The sequence below is a fragment of the Durio zibethinus genome, chromosome 20 (genome assembly GCF_047325235.1).
Source record: "Durio zibethinus cultivar Kanyao isolate XHJ-2024 chromosome 20, ASM4732523v1, whole genome shotgun sequence".
NCBI lineage: Eukaryota > Viridiplantae > Streptophyta > Magnoliopsida > Malvales > Malvaceae > Durio > Durio zibethinus.
In genome coordinates this window covers 21,053,615-21,072,650 of record NC_143181.1, presented here as the reverse complement: position 1 = coordinate 21,072,650, position 19,036 = coordinate 21,053,615, and positions in this window count along the sequence as shown.

Sequence of the window (19,036 nt, the reverse complement as noted above, 5' to 3'; positions counted from 1 at the left end):
TTTTTGTTGGCATGGACCAAAAAATTCAGCTAAAAGCTCGAAGTGGAGAAGATTTTGTGATCGTTTGAAAAAAGTGTCCCCATTTCAGACACTTTAATGGCTACTGACAGTAAACCTATAAATCTGAAATGCTCTTTAAAGGGGTGTGAGTTCTCGAGGTTCGATGAGGGATAAAGGGCTAATATAAGGGCCAGGTACCAGCACCCATCGCACATCATCTGTGCACACTCCCCAGCCCATCCAATCATTAGAACCCCCAATGCCGTCGGTTAGGCTCTCCAGCGATGCTCCGGTGATGGTGCCCTGGGTGAAAAAAATATGGCACTAGCACATGCCCGAACCCAGCATGTGCACCATGGCTCAAACTCTTAGACTGGGAATGAACTTCGTATGCTTAGACTGGGGATGAACTCTGTATGCCTAAGTCAACCCATGAAATGAGCGTGTAGGCACTCAGCCAGCTAGAGAGGTCGACCGGAGAGGCAGAATGCGCAATCTGGGGATCGACCCGATCCCCCCTTGCATGCTATCGATCCTGCTACTGGTCTTGCTACCATAACTCTTGATCCGATCTGATCTTAGACTGAGAATGAACTCCGTATGCTTAGACAAGGAATGAACTCCGTATGCCTAAGCCAACCCATGAAACGAGCGTGCGGACACTCAATCGATCGGAGAGCCAGAATGTGCAAGCCGGGGATCAGCCTGATCCCCCCCTGTATGCTATCAATCCTGTTGTTGGTCTTGCTACTATAACTCTCGGTCCGGTCCGATCTTAGACTGGGAATGAACTCCGTATGCTTAGACAAAGAATGAACTCCGTATGCCTAAGCCAACCCATGAAAAGAGCGTGCCGGCACTCAGTCGACCGGAGAGCCAGAATGCATAAGTCAGGGATCGACTCAATCCCCCCTGCATGCTGTTGATCCTGCTGTCGCAACCCTCAGTCCGATCCGGTGCTAGACTGGGAATGAACTCTGTATGCCTAAGACAACCCACAAAATGAGCGTTCGGGTGTTGAGCCGGCTAGAGAGGCATAATGCGCACGTCGGGGATCGACTTGATCCCTCTCTGCGTGCTGTCGGTCCCGCTACCACAACCCTCAGTCCGGCTGGGGCTTAGACATGGAATGAACTCCCTATGCCTAAGCCAAACCACGAAACGGGCGGACGAACGCTCAGCCGATCGGACAGGCAGAATGCGTAAGTCGAGGATCGGCTCGATCCCCCTGCATGCTACCGATCTTGCTGCTGTAACCCTCGATCTGGTTTGATCTTAGACTGGGAATGAACTCCGTATGCTTAGAATTAGGATGAACTCCATATGCCTAACTCAACCCACGAAACGAGCGTACGGGCGCTTAGCTGGTAGGAGAGGTCAATCGAAGAGGCATAATGCGCCAGCCGGGGATCAGCCCGGTCCCTCTCTGCATGCTGCCGATCCCACTACCGGTCCTGTTGCCATAACCCTCGATCCGGCTAGGGCTTAGACATGGAATGAACTCCATATGCCTAAGCCGGGGAAGCAAAATGCGTAAGTCGGGGATTGACTTGGTCCCCCCCTACGTGCTGTCGATCTTGCTACTGGTCCTGCTACTGCAACCTTTAGTCCAGTCTGATCTTAGACTGGGAATGAACTCTGTATGCTAAGACATAGAATGAACTCCGTATGCCTAAGCCAACCCACGAAATGAACGTGCGGGCATTCAGCCGATCGAAGAGGCAAAATGCCCAAGCCATGAACCAGCCCGATCCCCCCTGCATGCTGTCAATGTTGCTGTCGCAACCCTCGATCCGATCCAATCTTAGATTTAGAATGAACTCCGTATGCCTAAGTCAACCCACGAAACGAGCGTGCAGGCGTTGAGCCAGTCAGAGAGGCATAATGCGCAAGTCAGGGATCAGCCCGATCCTCCTCTGCGTGCTGTCGATCCTACTGTCACAACCATCAATTCGACTGGGGTATAGCATGGAATGAACTCCCTATGCCTAAGCCAACCCACGAAACGGGCATGCTATCGCTCAGTCGGTCGGAGAGGCATAATGTGCAAGTCAGGGATCGACCCGGTCCCCCTTACGTCCTATCGATCCTGCTATCGTAACCCTCGGTCCAGTCCAATCTTAGACTGGGAATGAACTCCGTATGCTTAGACTGGGGATGAACTCCGTATGCCTAAGTCAACCCACGAAACGAGCATGTGGACGTTCATCCGACCAGAGAGGCAGGATGCGCAAGCTGGGGATTGAACGGGTGGTAGGTGGGTTCAAGCACATCTTCATATTTTTGCCTTGCCAATGCCATTTTTATGGCTTGTAAATTCATACAATGGTCCTTTAAGCCTTCATGTGAAGTTTCGTTGTAAGACGACCTGTTTTCTATTTTTGATGATTTTCAAAACTTTTTACGGTTTGAGATTTTTTAAAACTTTTTTAGAAAGCGTTTTGTCCCCAAAATTGGTAGAGGTGATCCTTGTATTTCTTTTTGGCATGTGTAAAAAAATTCAGCTAAAAATTCGAAGTGCAGAAGATTTTGTGACCGTTTGAAAAAAGTGTCCCCATTTCAGACACTTTAATGGCTACTGGCAGCAAACCTATAAAATCAGAAATGCTCTTTAAGGGGGTGTGAGTTCTCGAGGTTTGATGAGGGATAGGGGGCCAATATAAGGGCCAAGTACCAGCACCTATCGCACATCATGTGCACAAACCCCCCGGCCCCCCAATCATCGAAACCCCCAATGCCGCCGGTTAGGCTCTCCGACGACGCTCCGATGATGGTGCCCTGTGCGAAACAAATGTGGCACCAGCACATGCCCGAGCCTAGCATGTGCACCGTGGCTCAAACTCTTAGACTGGGAATGAACTCCGTATGCTTAGACATGGAATGAACTCCGTATGCCTGAGCCAACCCACGAAACAAACGTGCGGGCACTCAGTCGGTCGGAGAGCTAGAATGCGCAAGCTGGGGATCAGCCCGATCCCCCTCTGCGTGCTACCGATCTCGCTGCCACTACCCTTGGTCTGACTGGTGCTTAGACATGGAATAAACTCCCTATGCCTAAGCCAACCCACAAAACAGGCGTACGAGCGCTCAACCGATCGGAGAGGCAGAATGCGCATGCCGGGATCAGCCCGATCCCCCCTGCGTGCTGCCGATCCTGCAGCTGCAATCCTCAGTTTGGTTTGATCTTAGACTGGGAATGAACTCCGTATGCTTAGACTGGGGATGAACTCTGTATGCCTAAGTCAACCCATAAAACGAGAGTGCGGGCGCTTAGCCGATCATAGAGGCAGAATGCGTAAGTCAAGGATCGGCCCGGTCCCCCCAACGTGCTGCCGATCCTACTACTGGTCCTGCTATCGCAACCCTTAGTCCGGTCTGATCTTAGACTAGGAATGAACTCCATATGCCTAAGCCAACCCACGAAACGAGTGTGCGGGTGCTCAGCCGATCGAAAAAGCAGAATGCACCAGTCGGGGATCGCCTCGGTCCCCACTACGTGCTGTCTATCGTACTTTTGCAACCCTCTGTCCGATCTAATCTTGACTGGGAATGAACTTCGTATGCCTAAGTGAACCCACGAAACGAGCATTCGAACGCTGAGCCGGCCGAAGAGGCATAATGTGCAAGTCGAGGATCAGCCCGGTCCCCCTCTGCGTGCTGTCGGTCCCGCTGCCACTACCCTCGGTCCAACTGGGGCTTAAGCATAGAATGAACTCCCTATGCCTAAGCCAACCCACGAAACGGGCGTGTGGGCGCTCAGCTGACCGGAGAGGCAGAATGCGCAAGCGGAGGATCGACCCGGTCCCCCCTGTGTGCTACTGATCCTACTGCCATAACCCTCAGTTCAATTTGATCTTAGACTAGGAATGAACTCCATATGCTTAGACCAGGGATGAACTACGTATGCCTAAGTCAACCCACGAAAGGACCGTGCGAGCGCTCAGCTGGTCGGAGAGGCATAATGCATAAGCCGAAGATTAACCCAATCCCCCTCTGTGTGCTACCGATCTCGTTACCGGTCCTGCTGTCACAACCCTCGGTCTGGCTGGGGCTTAGACATGGAATGAACTCCGTATGCCTAAGTCAACCCACGAAACGAGCGTGCGGGCGCTCAGTGGGGGATCGAACGGGTGGTAGGTGGGTTCAAGCACATCTTCATATTTCTGCCATGCCAATGCCATTTTTATGGCTTGTAGATTCATACAATGGTCCCCTACACGTTCATGTGAAGTTTTGTGGCAAGACAACTCGCTTTCTATTTTTCACAATTTTTGAAATTTTTTGCGGTTCAGGATTTTTTTAAATTTTTTTAGAAAGAGTTTTGTCCCTAAATTTGGTAGAGGTGATCCTTGTATTTTTTTTGGCATGCACAAAAAAATTCAGCTAAACAATCAAAACGGAGAATATTTTGTGACCGTTTGAAAAAAGTGTCACCGTTTCAGACACTTTAATGGCCGATTGGGGCTTAGACATGGAATGAACTTCATATGCCTAAGCCAACCCATGAAACGAGCGTGTGGGCGCTCAGTCAGTCGGAGAGGCATAATGCATAAGCCAAGGATCGACCCGGTCCCCCCTGTTTGCTGTCAATCTTGCTGCTGGTCCTGCTGTCGCAACCCTCGGTCCGGTCTGATCTTAGACTAGGAATGAACTTCGTATGCTTAGACATGGAATGAAGTCTGTATGCCTAAGCCAACCCTCGAAATGAGTGTGCAGGCGTTGAGCTGACCCGATCCCCCTACGTGCTGTCGATCCTGCTGTCGCAACCCTCGGTCTGGCTCGATCTTAGACTTGGAATGGACTTCGTATGCCTAAGTTAACCCACGAAATGAGCGTGTGGGCGCTGAGCCGATCGAAAACGCATAATGCGCAAGCCAGGGATCGGCTCGATCCCCCTTTACGTGCTGTCAGTCCCGCTGCCACAACCCTCGGTCCGACTGGGGCTTAGAGATGGAATGAACTCCCTATGCCTAAGCCAACCCATGAAACGGGCGTACGGGCACTCAGTCGGCCAGAGAGGCAGAATGTGCAAGCTGGGGATTGGCTCGGTCCCCCTACATGTTATTGATTCTACTGCCGTAACCCTCGGTCCGGTCCGATCTTAGACTAGGAATGAGCTTTGTATGCTTAGACTGGGGATGAACTCCATATGCCTAAGTCAACCCATGAAACGAGCGTGTGGATACTCAGCCGACCAAAGAGGCAGGATGCGCAAGCTGAGGATCGAACGGGTGGTAGGTGGGTTCAAGCACATCTTCATATTTCTGCCATGTCAATGCCATTTTTACGGCTTGTAAATTCATACAATGGTCTCATACGCCTTCATGAGAAGTTTCGTGGCAAGACGACCCGTTTTCTATTTTTCACGATTTTTGAAACTTTTTGTGGTCTAGGATTTTTTTAAATTTTTTTATAAAGATTTTTGTCCCCAAATTTGGTAGAGATGATCCTTGTATTTTTTTTGGCATGCACAAAAAAATTCAGCTAAAAACTCGAAGTGGAGAAGATTTTGTGACCGTTTGAAAAAAGTGTCCCCATTTCAGACACTTTAATGGCTACTGGCAGCAAACCTATAAAATCTCAAATGCTCTTTAAAGGAGTGTGAGTTCTCGAGGTTTGATGAGGGATAGGGGGCCAATATAAGGGCCAAGTACCAGCACCCATCGCACATCATGTGCGCACACCCCCCGACCCCTTAATCGCTGAAACCGACAATACCGTCGGTTAGGCTCTCCGACGATGCTCCGACGATGGTGCCTCGAGCGAAAAAAATGTGGCACCAGCACATGCCCGAGCCCAACATGTGCACCGTGGCTCAAAATCTTAGACATGGAATGAACTCCGTATGCTTAGACATTGAATGAACTCCGTATGCCTAAGCCAACCCACGAAACGAGTGTGTGGGCGCTCAGCCGGCCGAAGAGGCAAAATGCGCAAGCTGGGGATCGGCCTGATCCCCCTTACATGCTGTCAATCCTACTGCAGCAACTCTTGGTCTGGTCTAATCTTAGACTGGGAATGAACTCCGTATGCATAAGTCAAATCCTGAAATGAGTGTGCGGGCGTTGAGCCGACCGAGAAGGCATAATGCGTAAGCCAGGGATCGGCTCGGTCCCCCTTTGTGTGCGGGCGTTCCCGCTGCCACAACGCTCAGTCCGGTTGGGGCTTAGACATGGAATGAACTCCCTATGCCTAAGCCAACCCAGGAAACGGGCGTGCGGACGCTCAGCCGACCAGAGAAACAGAACGTGCAAGTCGGGGATCGGCTCGGTCCCCCCTACGTGCTATCGATCCTGTTGCCGCAACCTTCGATCTGATCTGATCTTAGACTGAGAATGAACTCCATATGCTTATACTAGGGATGAACTCCGTATGCCTAAGTCAACCCACAAAATGATCGTACGGGAGTCAGCCAACCGGAGAGGCATAATACGCAAGCCGGTGATCAGTCCGGTCCCCTTCTACATGCTACCGATCCCGTTGTCGGTCCTGCTACCACAACCTTCTGTTTGGCTGGGGCTTAGACATGGAATGAACTCTGTATGCCTAAGCCAACCCATGAAACGAGCGTGCGGGTGCTCAACCGGTCAGAGAGGAAGAATGCACAAGCCGAGGATTGGCCCGATTCCCCCCTGTGTGTTATCGATCCTGCTGCTGGTCGTACAACCACAACCCTCAATCTAGTCTGATCTTAAACTGGGAATGAACTTTCTAAGCTTAGACATGGAATGAACTCCGTATGCCTAAGCTAACCCACGAAATGAGCGTGCAGGCGCTCAGTCGACCAGAGAGGTAGAATGCGTAAGTCGGGGATCGGCCAGGTCCCCCCTGTGTACTGTCAATCCTGCTGTCGCAACCCTCGGTCTGTACCAATCTTAGATTGGGAATGAACTCCGTATGCCTAAGTCAACCCACAAAACAAGCGTGTGGGTGCTGAGCCAACCGAAGAGGCATATTACGCAAGATGGGGATCGACTCGGTCCACCTTTGCGTGCTGCCGGTCCCGCTGCCACAACCCTTGGTCTGGCTAGGGCTTAGACATGGAATGAACTCCCTATGCCTAAGCCAACCCACGAAATGGGCATGCGGGCACTCAGCCAGTCGGAGAGGCAGAATGCGTAAGCCGGGGATCGGTATGGTCCCCTCTACGTGCTGTCGATCCTGCTGCCGCAACACTCGGTCCGGTCTGATCTTAGACTGGGAATGAACTCCATATGCTTAGACTAGGGATGAACTCCGTATGCCTAAGTCAACCCATGAAAGGAGCGTGCGAGCGCTAAGTCGGTCAGAGAGGTATAATGCGCAAGACGGGGATCAGCCCGGTCCCTCTACGCATGCTGTCGATCCCACTCTCGATTCTACTGCCACAACCCTCGGTCCAACTGGGGCTGAGACATGGAATGAACTCCATATGCCTAAGCCAAACCATGAAACGAGCGTACGGGCGCTCAACCGACCGGAGAGGTAGAATGTGCAAGCCGAGGATCGGCTCGGTCACCCCCTGCGTGCTGTCGATCCTGCTAATGGTCCTGCTGTCGATCCTGCTACTGGTCCTATTGTCGTAACCCTTAGTCCGGTCCGATCTTAGATAGAGAACGAACTCCGTATGCTTAGACATTGAATGAACTCCGTATGCCTAAGCCAACCCACGAAACGAGCGTGCGGGCGCTCAATTGGGCGGAGAGGTAGAATGCACTAGTCGAGGATCGACCCGGTCCCCCCTGTGTGCTGTCGATCCTGCTGCTACAACCCTTGGTCCGATCCGATCTTAGACTGGGAATGAACTATGTATGCCTAAGTCAACCCATGAAATGAGCATGCGGGCGTTGAGTCGACCGGAGAGGCATATTGCACAAGCCGGGGGTCAGCTCGATCCCCTTCTCTGAGCTACCGATCCCGTTGCCACAACCCTTGGTCTGGCTGGGGCTTAGACTTAGAATGAACTCCCTATGCCTAAGCCAACCCATGAAACCGACGTACGGGCACTCAGTCGGTTAGAGAGGCAGAATGCGCAAGCCGGGGATCGGTCCGATCCCCCCTTACGTGCTGTCGATCCTGCTATCGCAACCCTCGATCCAGTCTGATCTTAGGCTGGGAATGAACTCCGTATGCCTAAATCAACCCACGAAACGAGCGTACGGGCGCTGAGCCAATCGAAGAGGCATAATGCGCAAGCCGAGGATCGGTTTGGTCCCCCTCTGCGTGTTGCTGATCCTGTAGCCACAACCCTCGGTCTTACAGGGGCTTGGACATGGAATGAACTCCCAATGCCTAAGCCAACCCACAAAACGGGTGTACGGGCGATCAACCGGCCGGAGAGGCAGAATGCGCAAGTAGGGGACCGACCCGGTCCCCCCTGCGTGCTATCAATCCTGCTGCCGCAACCCTCGGTTCGATCCGATCTTAGACCGAAAATAAACTTCGTATGCCAAAGCCAACCCACGAAATGAGCGTACGGGCACCGAGCCGGCCGAAGAGGCATAATGCGCAAGCTAGGGATCAGCTCGATCACCCCCTGTGTGCTACCGATCTTGCTGTCGCAACCCTTAGTCCAGTCTGATCTTAGATAGGGAATGAACTTCGTATGCTTAAACATGGAATGAACTCCGTATGCCTAAGCCAACCCATGAAATGAGTGAACGGGCGTTCAACTGGCCGAAGAGGCAGAATACGTAAGTCGGGGATCGGCCCGGTCCCCCCTATGTGCTGTCGATCCAGCTATCGCAACCCTCAGTTCGGTCTGATCTTAGACTGGGAATGAACTTCATACGCCTAAGTCAACCCATGAAATGAGCGTGCGGGCGCTGAGCCGGTCGAAGAGGCATAATGCGTAAGCCGAAGATCAACCCGACCCCCCTCTACGTGCTATCTGTCCCGCTACCACAACCCTCAGTCCGACTAGGGCTTAGGCATAGAATGAACTCCCTATGCCTAAGCCAACCCACTAAACGGGCGTGCGGGTGCTCAGCCGACCGAAAAGGCAAAACATGCAAGTCGGGGATCGGCCCGGTCCTCCTTGCGTAATGCCGATCCTGCTGTCGCAACCCTCGGTCTGGTTTGATCTTAGACTGGGAATGAACTCCGTATGCTTAGACTGGGGATGAACTCCGTATGCCTAAGTCAACCCACGAAATGAGCATGCGGGCACTCAGTCGACCAAAGATGCAGGATGCGCAAGTCGGGGATCGAACAGGTGGTAGGTGGGTTCAAGCACATCTTCATATTTCTACCATGCCAATGCCATTTTTATGGCTTGTAAATTCATACAATGGTCCCCTAAGCCTTCATGTGAAGTTTCGTGGCAACGCGACCCGTATTCTATTTTTCACGGTTTTTAAAACTTTTTACAGTTCGGGATTTTTTAAAATTGTTTTAGAAAGATTTTTGTCCCCAAATCTATTAGAAGTGATCCTTGTATTTTTGTTGGGATGCACAAAAAAATTCAGCTAAAAATTCGAAGTGGAGAAGATTTTGTGACCATTTGAAAAAAGTGTCCCCAATGCACACACTTAAATGGCTACTGGCAGCAAACCTATAAAATCTCAAATGCTCTTTAAGGGGGTGGGAGTTCTCAAGGTTTTATGAGGGATAGGGAGCCAATATAAGGGCCAAGTACCAACACCTATCGCACATCATGTGCGCACACCCCCCGGCCCCCCAATCGTCAAAACTTTCAATGCCGCTAGTTAGGCTCTCCGGCGATGGTGCCCCTGGTGAAAAAAATGTGGCACCAACACATGCCCGAGCCCAGCTTGTGCACCATGGCTCAAAATCTTAGATTGGGAATGAACTCCGTATGCTTAGACAAGGAATGAACTCCGTATGCCTAAGCCAACCCACGAAAGGAGTGGGCGGGCGCTCAGCTGGTCGGAGAGGCAGAATGCGCAAGCTGAGGACTAGCCCGGTCCCTAACTACGTGCTATCGATCCTGCTGCCACAACCCTCAGTCCGGTCTGATCTTAGATTGGGAATGAACTCCGTATGCATAAGTCAACCCACGAAATGAGCGTAGGGTCACTGAGCTGGTCGAAGAGGCATAATGTGCAACATGGGGATCGACCCAGTCCCCCTCTACGTGCTGCCGATCTCGCTGCCACGACCTTGGTTCGATTGGGGCTTAGACATGGAATGAACTCCCTAAGCCTAAGCCAACCCATGAAATGGGCGTGCGGGCGCTCAGCCGACTGAAAAGGCAGAATGCACAAGCCGGGGATCAACTCAGTCCCCCCTGCGTGCTGCTGATCCTGTTACAGCAACACTTGGTCCAGTCTGATCTTAGACTAGGAATGAACACCGTATGCTTAAACTGGGGATGAACTCCGTATGCCTAGGTCAACCCATGAAACGAGAGTGCAGGCACTCAGTCAATCGGAGAGGTCGGTCGGAGAGGCATAATATGCAAGCCGGGGATCAACCCGGTCCCCCTCTACTTGCTGTCGATCCCGCTGTCGGTTCTGCTGTGACAACCCTCGGTTCGGTTGGGGCTCAGACATGGAATGAACTTCGTATGGCAAAGGCAACCCATGAAACGAGCGTGCGTGTGCTCAGCCAGTCGGAGAGGCTGAATGCGCAAGCCGGGGATCGACCTGATCCCTCCTGCGTGCTGCCGATCCTGCTACTGGTCCTGCTGCTGGAACCCTCAGTCCAATCCGATCTTAGACTGGGAATGAACTCCGTATCCTTAGACATGGAATGAACTTCGTATGCCTAAGCCAACCCACGAAACGAGCGTGCAGGTGCTCAGCCGACCGAAGAGGCAGAATGAGCAAGTCAGGGATCGACCCGATCCCCCGCTGCATACTGTCGATCCTACTACCGCAACCATCGGTTCGATCCGATCTTAGACTGGGAATGAACTCCGTATGTGTAAGTCAACCCATGAAACGAGCGTGCGGGTGTTGAGCTGACCGGAGAGGCATAATACGAAAATCGAGGATCGGCCTGATCCGTCTCTGCATGCTGTTAGTCCCGCTGGCACAACCCTCGATCCAGCTGGGGCTTAGACATGGAATGAACTCCCTATGCCTAAGTCAACCCATGAAACGGGCGTGCGGGCGCTCAGTCGATCGGAGAGGCATAATGCACAAGTCGGGGATCGGCCCGATCCCCTCTGCGTGCTAGCGATCCTGCTGCTGCAACCCTCGGTCCGGTCTGATCTTAGACTGGGAATAAACTTCGTATGCTTAGACTGGGGATGAACTCCGTATGCCTAAGTCAACCCACGAAATGAGCGTGCGGGCGCTCAGCTGACCAGAGAGGCAGGATGCGCAAGCCGGGGATCGAACGGGTGGTAGGTGGGTTCAAGCACATCTTCATATTTTCGCCATCCCAATGCCATTTTTATGGCTAGTAAATTCATAAAATGGTCCCCTAAGCCTTCATATGAAGTTTCGTGGCAAGACGACCTGTTTTCTATTTTTCACGATTTTTGAAACATTTTACGGTTCGAGATTTTTTAAAATTGTTTTAGAATGAGTTTTGTCCCCAAATTTTACGGTTGCCATGCACAAAAATATTTAGCTAAAAACTAGAAGTGGAGAAGATTTTGTGACTGTTTGAAAAAAGTGTCCCCATTTCAGACACTTTAATGGCTACTGGCAGTAAACCTATAAAATCTCAAATAATTTTTAAGGGGGTCTGAGTTCTCGAGTTTTGATGAGGGATAGGGGGCCAATATAAGGGCCAAGTACTAGCACCCATCGTACATCATGGGCGCACACCCCCTGACCCCCCAATCATTGGAACCCCCAATGCCGCCGGTTAGGCTCTCCGGCGAAGCTCAGGTGATGCTCCGGCGATGCTTAGACGATGGTGCCCCGGGTAAAAAAAATGTAGCACGAGCACATACCTGAGCCCAGCATGTGCACCGTGGCTCAAAATCTTAGACTAGGAATGAACTCCGTATGCTTAGACATGGAATGAACTTCGTATGCCTAAGCCAACCCACGAATCAAGCATCCGGGCGCTCAACCGACCGGAGAGGCAGAATGCGCAAGTTGGGGACAGGCTCGGTCCCCCCTACGTGCTGTCGATCCTACTACCATAACCCTCGATCTGGTTTGATCCTAGATTGGGAATGAACTCTGTATGCCAAAGTCAACCCACGAAACGAGTGTGCGGGCGTTGAGCCGGCCGGATAGGCATAATGCGCAAGTCGAGGATCGGCCCGATCCCCCACTGCGTGCTATCGATCCCGCTGTCAGAACCCTCGGTCCGGTTGGGGCTTAGACATGGAATGAACTCCCTATGCCTAAGCCAACCCATGAAACTGGCGTGTTGGCATGCACAAAAAAATTCAGCTAAAAACTCGAAGTGGAGAAGATTTTGTGACCGTTTGAAAAAAGTGTCCCTATTTCAGACACTTTAATGGCTACTAGTAGCAAACCTATAAAATCTCAAATGCTCTTTAAGGGGGTGTGAGTTCTCACGGTTTGATGAGTGATAGGGGGCCAATATAAGGGCCAAGTACCAGCACCCATCGCATACCATGTACGTACACCCCCTGGCCCACCAATCGTCGGAACCCCCAATGCCGTCGGTTAGGCTCTCTGACGTTGCTCTGGTGATGCTCCGGTGATGGTGCCCCAACCCTCAGTCGGGATGGGGCTTAGACATGGAATGAACTCCCTATGCCTAAGCTGACCCACGAAACGGGCATGTGGGCGCTCAACCGGCCGGAGAGGCAGAATGCACAAGCCGGGGATCGGCCCGGTCCCCCCTGCATGCTATCGATCCTGCTGCCACAACCCTCGGTTTGGTCTGATCTTAGACTGGGAATGAACTCCGTATTCTTAGACATGGAATGAACTCCCTATGCCTAAGCCAACCCATTAAATGGGCGTGCGGGCGCTCATCCAGCAGAAGAGGCAGAATGCGCAAGCCGGGGATCGGCTCGATCCCCCCTGCGTGCTGGCCATCTTGCTGCCACAACCCTCGGTCTGGTCTGATCTTAGACTGGGAATGAACTCTGTATGCTTAGACTGGGGATGAACTCCGTATACCTTAGTCAACTCACGAAATGAGCGTGCGGGCGCTCAACCGGTCGGAGAGGCATAATGTGCAAGCCAGGGATTGGCCCGATCCCCCACTGCGTGCTACCGATCCCGTTGTCACAACCCTCAGTCCGACTAGGGCTTAGACATGGAATGAACTCCCTATGCCTAAGCCAACCCACGAAACAGGCATGTTGGCATGCATAAAAAATTTCAGCTAAAACTCGAAGTGGAGAAGATTTTGTGACCGTTTGAAAAAAGTGTCCCCATTTCAAACACTTTAATGGCTACTGGCAGCAAACCTATAAAATCTCAAATGCTCTTTAAGGGGGTGTGAGTTCTCGAGGTTTGATGAGTGATAGGGGGCCAATATAAGGGCCAAGTATGAGCACCCATCGCACATCATGTGCACACACCCCCTGGCCCATCAATCATCAGAACCCCCAATACCACCGGTTAGACTCTTCGATGATGCTCCGGTGATGCTCTGACGATGGTGCCCCGACCTTCGGTCTGTCTGGGGCTTAGACATGGAATGAACTCCCTACGCCTAAGCCAACCCATGTAACGGGCGTGTGGGCACTTAGCCGGTCGGAGAGGCAGAATGCACAAGCTGGGGATTGGCTCGATCCTCCCTGTGTGCTATCGATCCTGCTGTCGGTCCTACTACCACAACCCTCGGTCCGGTCTGATCTTAGACTAGGAATGAACTTCGTATGCTTAGACATGGAATGAACTCCCTACGTCTAAGCCAACCCATGAAACGGGCGTGCAGGCGCTTAGCCAGCCGAAGAGGCAGAATGCATAAGTCGGGGATCGACCCAATCCCCCCTGCGTACTGCCGATCTTGCTATCGCAGCCCTCGGTCCGGTCTGATCTTAGACTAGGAATGAACTCTGTATGCTTAGACTAGGGATGAACTCTGTATACCTTAGTCAACTCACGAAACAAGCGTGCGGGCACTCAGCTAGTTGGAAGGCATAATCGATAAGCCGGGGATCGACCCGATCCCCCACTACGTGCTGTCGATCCCGCTATCACAACCCTCGGTCCGGCTGGGGCTTAGACATGGAATGAACTCCCTATGCCTAAGCCAACCCACGAAATAGGCATGTTGGTATGCACAAAAAAATTCAGCTAAAACTCGAAGTGGAGAAGATTTTGTGACCATTTGAAAAAAGTGTCCCCATTTCAGACACTTTAATGGCTACTGGCAGCAAACCTATAAAATCTCAAATGCTCTTTAAGGGGGTGTGAGTTCTCGAGGTTTGATGAGTGATAGGGGGCTAATATAAGGGCCAAGTACTAGCACCCATCGCACATCATGTGCGCACACCGCCTGGCCCGCCAATCTTCGAAACCCCCAATGCCGCCGGTTAGGCTCTCCAACGATGCTCTGGCGATGCTCCGATGATGGTGCCCCAACCCTCGGTCTGGCTGGGGCTTAGACATGGGATGAACTCCCTATGCCTAAGCCAACCCACGAAATGGGCATGTGGGTGCTCAGCCGGTCGGGGAGGAAGAATGCACAAGCCGGGGATCAACCCGATCCCCCTTACGTGCTACCGATCTCGTCGTCGGTCCTGCTACCACAACCTTCGGTCCGATTTGATCTTAGATGGGGAATGAACTCCATATGCTTAGATATGGAATGAACTCCCTGTGCCTAAGCCAACCCACGAAATGGGTGTGTGGGCGCTCAGCCAGCCGAAGAGGCATAATGTGCAAGCCGGGGATCAGCTCGATCACCCCTACATGCTACCGATCCTGCTGTCACAACCTTCTGTCTGGTCCAATCTTAGACTGGGAATGAACTTCGTATGCTTAGACTGGGGATGAACTCCGTATGTCTAAGTCAACCAATCAAACGAGCGTGCGGGCGCTCAACCGACCAAATAGGCAGGATGCACAAGCCGGGGATCAAACGGGTGGTAGGTGAGTTCATGCACATCTTCACATTTCTGCCATGCCAATGCAATGGTCCCCTAAGCCTTCATGTGAAGTTTCGTGGCAAGACGACCCGTTTTCTATTTTTCATGATTTTTGAAACTTTTTGTGGTTCAGGATTTTTTAAAATTGTTTTAGAAAGAGTATTGACCCCAAATTCGGCAGAGGTGATCCTTGTATTTTTTTTGGCATGCACAAAAAAATTCAGGTAAAAACTCGAAGTGGAGAAGATTTTGTGATCGTTTGAAAAAAGTGTCCCTAATTCAGACACTTTAATGGCTACTGGCAGCAAACTTATAAAATCTCAAATGCTTTTTAAGGGGTGTGAGTTCTCGAGGTTTGATGAGGGATAAGGGGCCAATATAAGGGCCAAGTACCAGCACCCATCGTACATCATGTGCGCACACCCCCCGGCCCCCTTAATCACCGAAACCCCCAATGCCGTCGATTAGGCTCTCTGGCGATGCTCTGACGATGGTGCCAGGGGCGAAAAAAAGGTGGCACCAGCACTTGCCCAAGCCCAGCATGTGCATCGAGGCTCAAAATCTTAGACTGGGAATGACCTCCGTATGCTTAGACACGGAATGAACTCCGTATGCCTAAGCCAACCCACGAAACGAGCGTGCGGGCGCTCAGCCGGCCGGAGAGGTAGAATGCGCAAGTTGGGGATCGACCCGATCCCCCCTGCGTCCTGTCGATCCTGCTGTCGTAACCTTCGGTCCGATCTGATCTTAGACTGGGAATGAACTCCGTATGCATAAGTCAACCCATGAATGAGCCGACCGAAGAGGCATAATACATAAGCCAGGGATCGGCCCGGTCCCCCTCTACGTGCTGTCGGTCTCGCTGCCACAACCCTCGGTCCGGCTAGGGCTTAGGCATGGAATGAACTCCCTATGCCTAAGCCAACCCATGAAACGAGCATGCGGGCGCTCTGTCGGTCAGAGAGGTAAAATGCACAAGCCGGGGATCGGCCTGGTCCCCCCTGCATGCTGTCGATCCTGCTGCCACAACCCTCAGTCCGGTCTGATCTTAGACTGAGAATGAACTCCGTATGCTTAGACTGGGGATGAACTCCGTATGCCTAAGTCAACTCACGAAATGAGCGTGCGGGTGCTCAGCCGGTCAGAGAGGCATGATGCTCAAGTCGGGGATCAGCCCGATCCCCCTCTGCGTGTTGTCAATTCTGCTATCGATCCTGCTGCCACAGCCCTCAGTCTGACTGGGGCTTAGACATGGAATGAACTCCGTATGCCTAAGCCAACCCATGAAACGAGCGTGCAGGAGCTCAGCCGATCGGAGAGGCAGAATGCGCAAGCCGGGGATCAGCCCGGTCCCCCCTACGTGCTATCGATTCTGCTGCTGCAACCCTCAGTCTAGTCCGATCTTATACTGGGAATGAACTCCATATGCCTAAGTCAACCTACGAAATGAGTGTGCGGGCGCTGAGTCGACCGGAGAGGCATAATGCGCAAGCCAGGGATTGGCTCGGTCCCCCTCTTCGTGCTGCTGGTCCCGCTGCCACAACCCTCAATCTGACTGGGGCTTAGACATGGAATGAACTCCCTATGCCTAAGCCAACCCATGAAATGGGCATACGAGCGCTCAGCCGGCCGGACAGGCAGAAAACGTAAGTCGGGGATTAGCTCGGTCCCCCCTACATGCTGTCGATCCTAATGCCGTAACCCTTGGTCCGATTTGATCTTAGACTAGGAATGAACTCTGTATGCTTAGACTAGGGATGAACTCCATATGTCTAAGTCAACCCATGAAACGAGCGTGCCGGCGCTCAACCGGTCAGAGAGGCATGATGCTTAAGCTGAGGATCAGCCTGGTCCCCCTCTGTGTGTTGTTGATCCTGCAGCCACAACCCTTGGTTCGACTAGGACTTGACATGGAATGAACTCCGTATGCCTAAGCCAACCCACGAAACGAGCGTGCGAGAGCTCAGCCGGCCGGAGAGGCAGAATGCGCAAGTCAGGGATCGGCCCGGTCCCCCCTACGTGCTGTCGATCCTGCTGCCGCAACCCTCAGTCCAGTCTGATCTTATACTGGGAATGAACTCCGTATGCCTAAGTCAACCCACGAAATGAGTGTGCGGGCACTGAGCCGGCCGGAGAGGCATAATGCGCAAGTTAGGGATCAGCCCGATCCTCCTTTTTGTGCTACCGATCCTACTGCCACAACCCTCGGTCTAACTGGGGCTTAGACATGGAATGAACTCCCTATGCCTAAGCCAACCCATGAAATGGGCGTACGAGCGCTCAGCCGGTCGGACAGGCAGAATGTATAAGCCGGGGATCGACCCGATCCCCCCTGCGTGCTGTCGATCCTGCTGCCGCAACCCTTGATCCGGTTCGATCTTAGACTGGGAATGAAATCCGTATGCTTAGATTGGGGATGAACTCCGCACGCCTAAGTTAACCCATGAAATGAGCGTGCAGGCGCTCAACCGACCAGAAAGGCAGGATGCGCAAGCCGGGGATCAAACTGGTGGTAGGTGGGTTCAAGAACATCTTCATATTTTTGCTGTGCCAATGCCATTTTTTTGGCTTGTAAATTCTTACAATGGTCCCCTAAGCCTTCATGTGAAGTTTCATGGCAAGACGACCCATTTTCTATTTTTTGCGATTTTTGAAACTTTTTGCGGTTTGTGATTTTTTTAAATTTTTTTAGAAAGATTTTTACCCCTAAATTTGGTAGAGGTGATCCTTGTCATGGTTGTGGAGAAGATTTTGTGATCGTTTGAAAAAGGTGTCCCGATTTCAGACACTTTAGTGGCTACTGGCAGCAAACCTATAAAATCTCAAATGCTCTTTAAAGGGCTGTGAGTTCATGAGATTTCATGAGGGATAGGGGGCCAATATAAGGGCCAAATACCATCACCCATCACACATCATGTGCGCACACCCACCGGCCCATCTAATCGCTGGAACCCCCAATGCCGTCGGTTAGGCTCTCTGGTGATGCTTCGGTGATGGTGGCCCGGGTGAAAAGAATGTGGCACCAGCACATGCTCGAGCCCAGCATGTGCACCGTGGCTCAAAATATTAGACTGGGAATGAACTCCGTATGCTTAGACATAGAATGAACTCCGTATGCCTAAGCCAACCCACGAAACGAGCGTTCAGGCGCTGAGCAGGCCGAAAAGGCATAATGCGCAAGCTGGGGATCGGCCTGGTCCCCCTCTACGTGTTGTCGATCCCGCTGCCACAACCCTCGGTCCGGCTGGGGCTTAGACATGGAATGAACTCCCTATGCCTAAGCCAACCCATGAAACGGGCGTACGGGCGCTCAGCCTGTTGCAGAGACAGAATGCACAAGCTGGGGATCGGTCATGCTACCGATCCTGTTGTCGTAACCCTCGGTCCGATCCGATCTTAGACTGGGAATGAACTCCGTATGCTTAGACTGGGGATGAACTCCTTATGCCTAAGTCAACCCATGAAATGAGCGTGCGGGTGCTCAGCTTACCAGATAGGCCGATCGGAGAGGCATAATATGCTTGATTCCCCTCTGCGTGCTGCCGATCTTGCTGTCGGTCCTGCTACCACAACCCTCGGTTCGGTTGGGGCTTACACATGGAATGAACTCCGTATGCCTAAGCCAACCAACGATACGAGCGTGGGGGTGCTCAGTCGGCCAGAGAGGTAGAATGCGCAAGCCATGGATTGGCCCGGTCCCCCCTGCATGCTATCGATCCTACTGCGAGTCCTGCTACCGCAACCCTCGGTCTGATCCGATCTTAGACTGGGAATGAACTCCGTATGCTTAGACATGGAATGAGCTCCGTATGCCTAAGCCAACCCACGAAACAAGCGTGTGGGCGCTCAGCCGACTGGAGAGGTCGAATGCGTAAGCCGGGGATCGGCCTGATCCCCCCCTGCATGCTGTCAATCCTACTGCCACAACCCTTGTTACAGTCTGATTTTAGACGTGGAATGAACTTTGTATGCATAAGTTAACCCACAAAATGAGCGTTCGGGCACTGAGCCAGGCGAAAAGGCATAATGCGTAAGCCGAGGATCAACCTGGTCCCCCTGTGCGTGCTGTCAATCCCGTTGCCACAACCATCGGTCCGGCTGGGGCTTAGACAT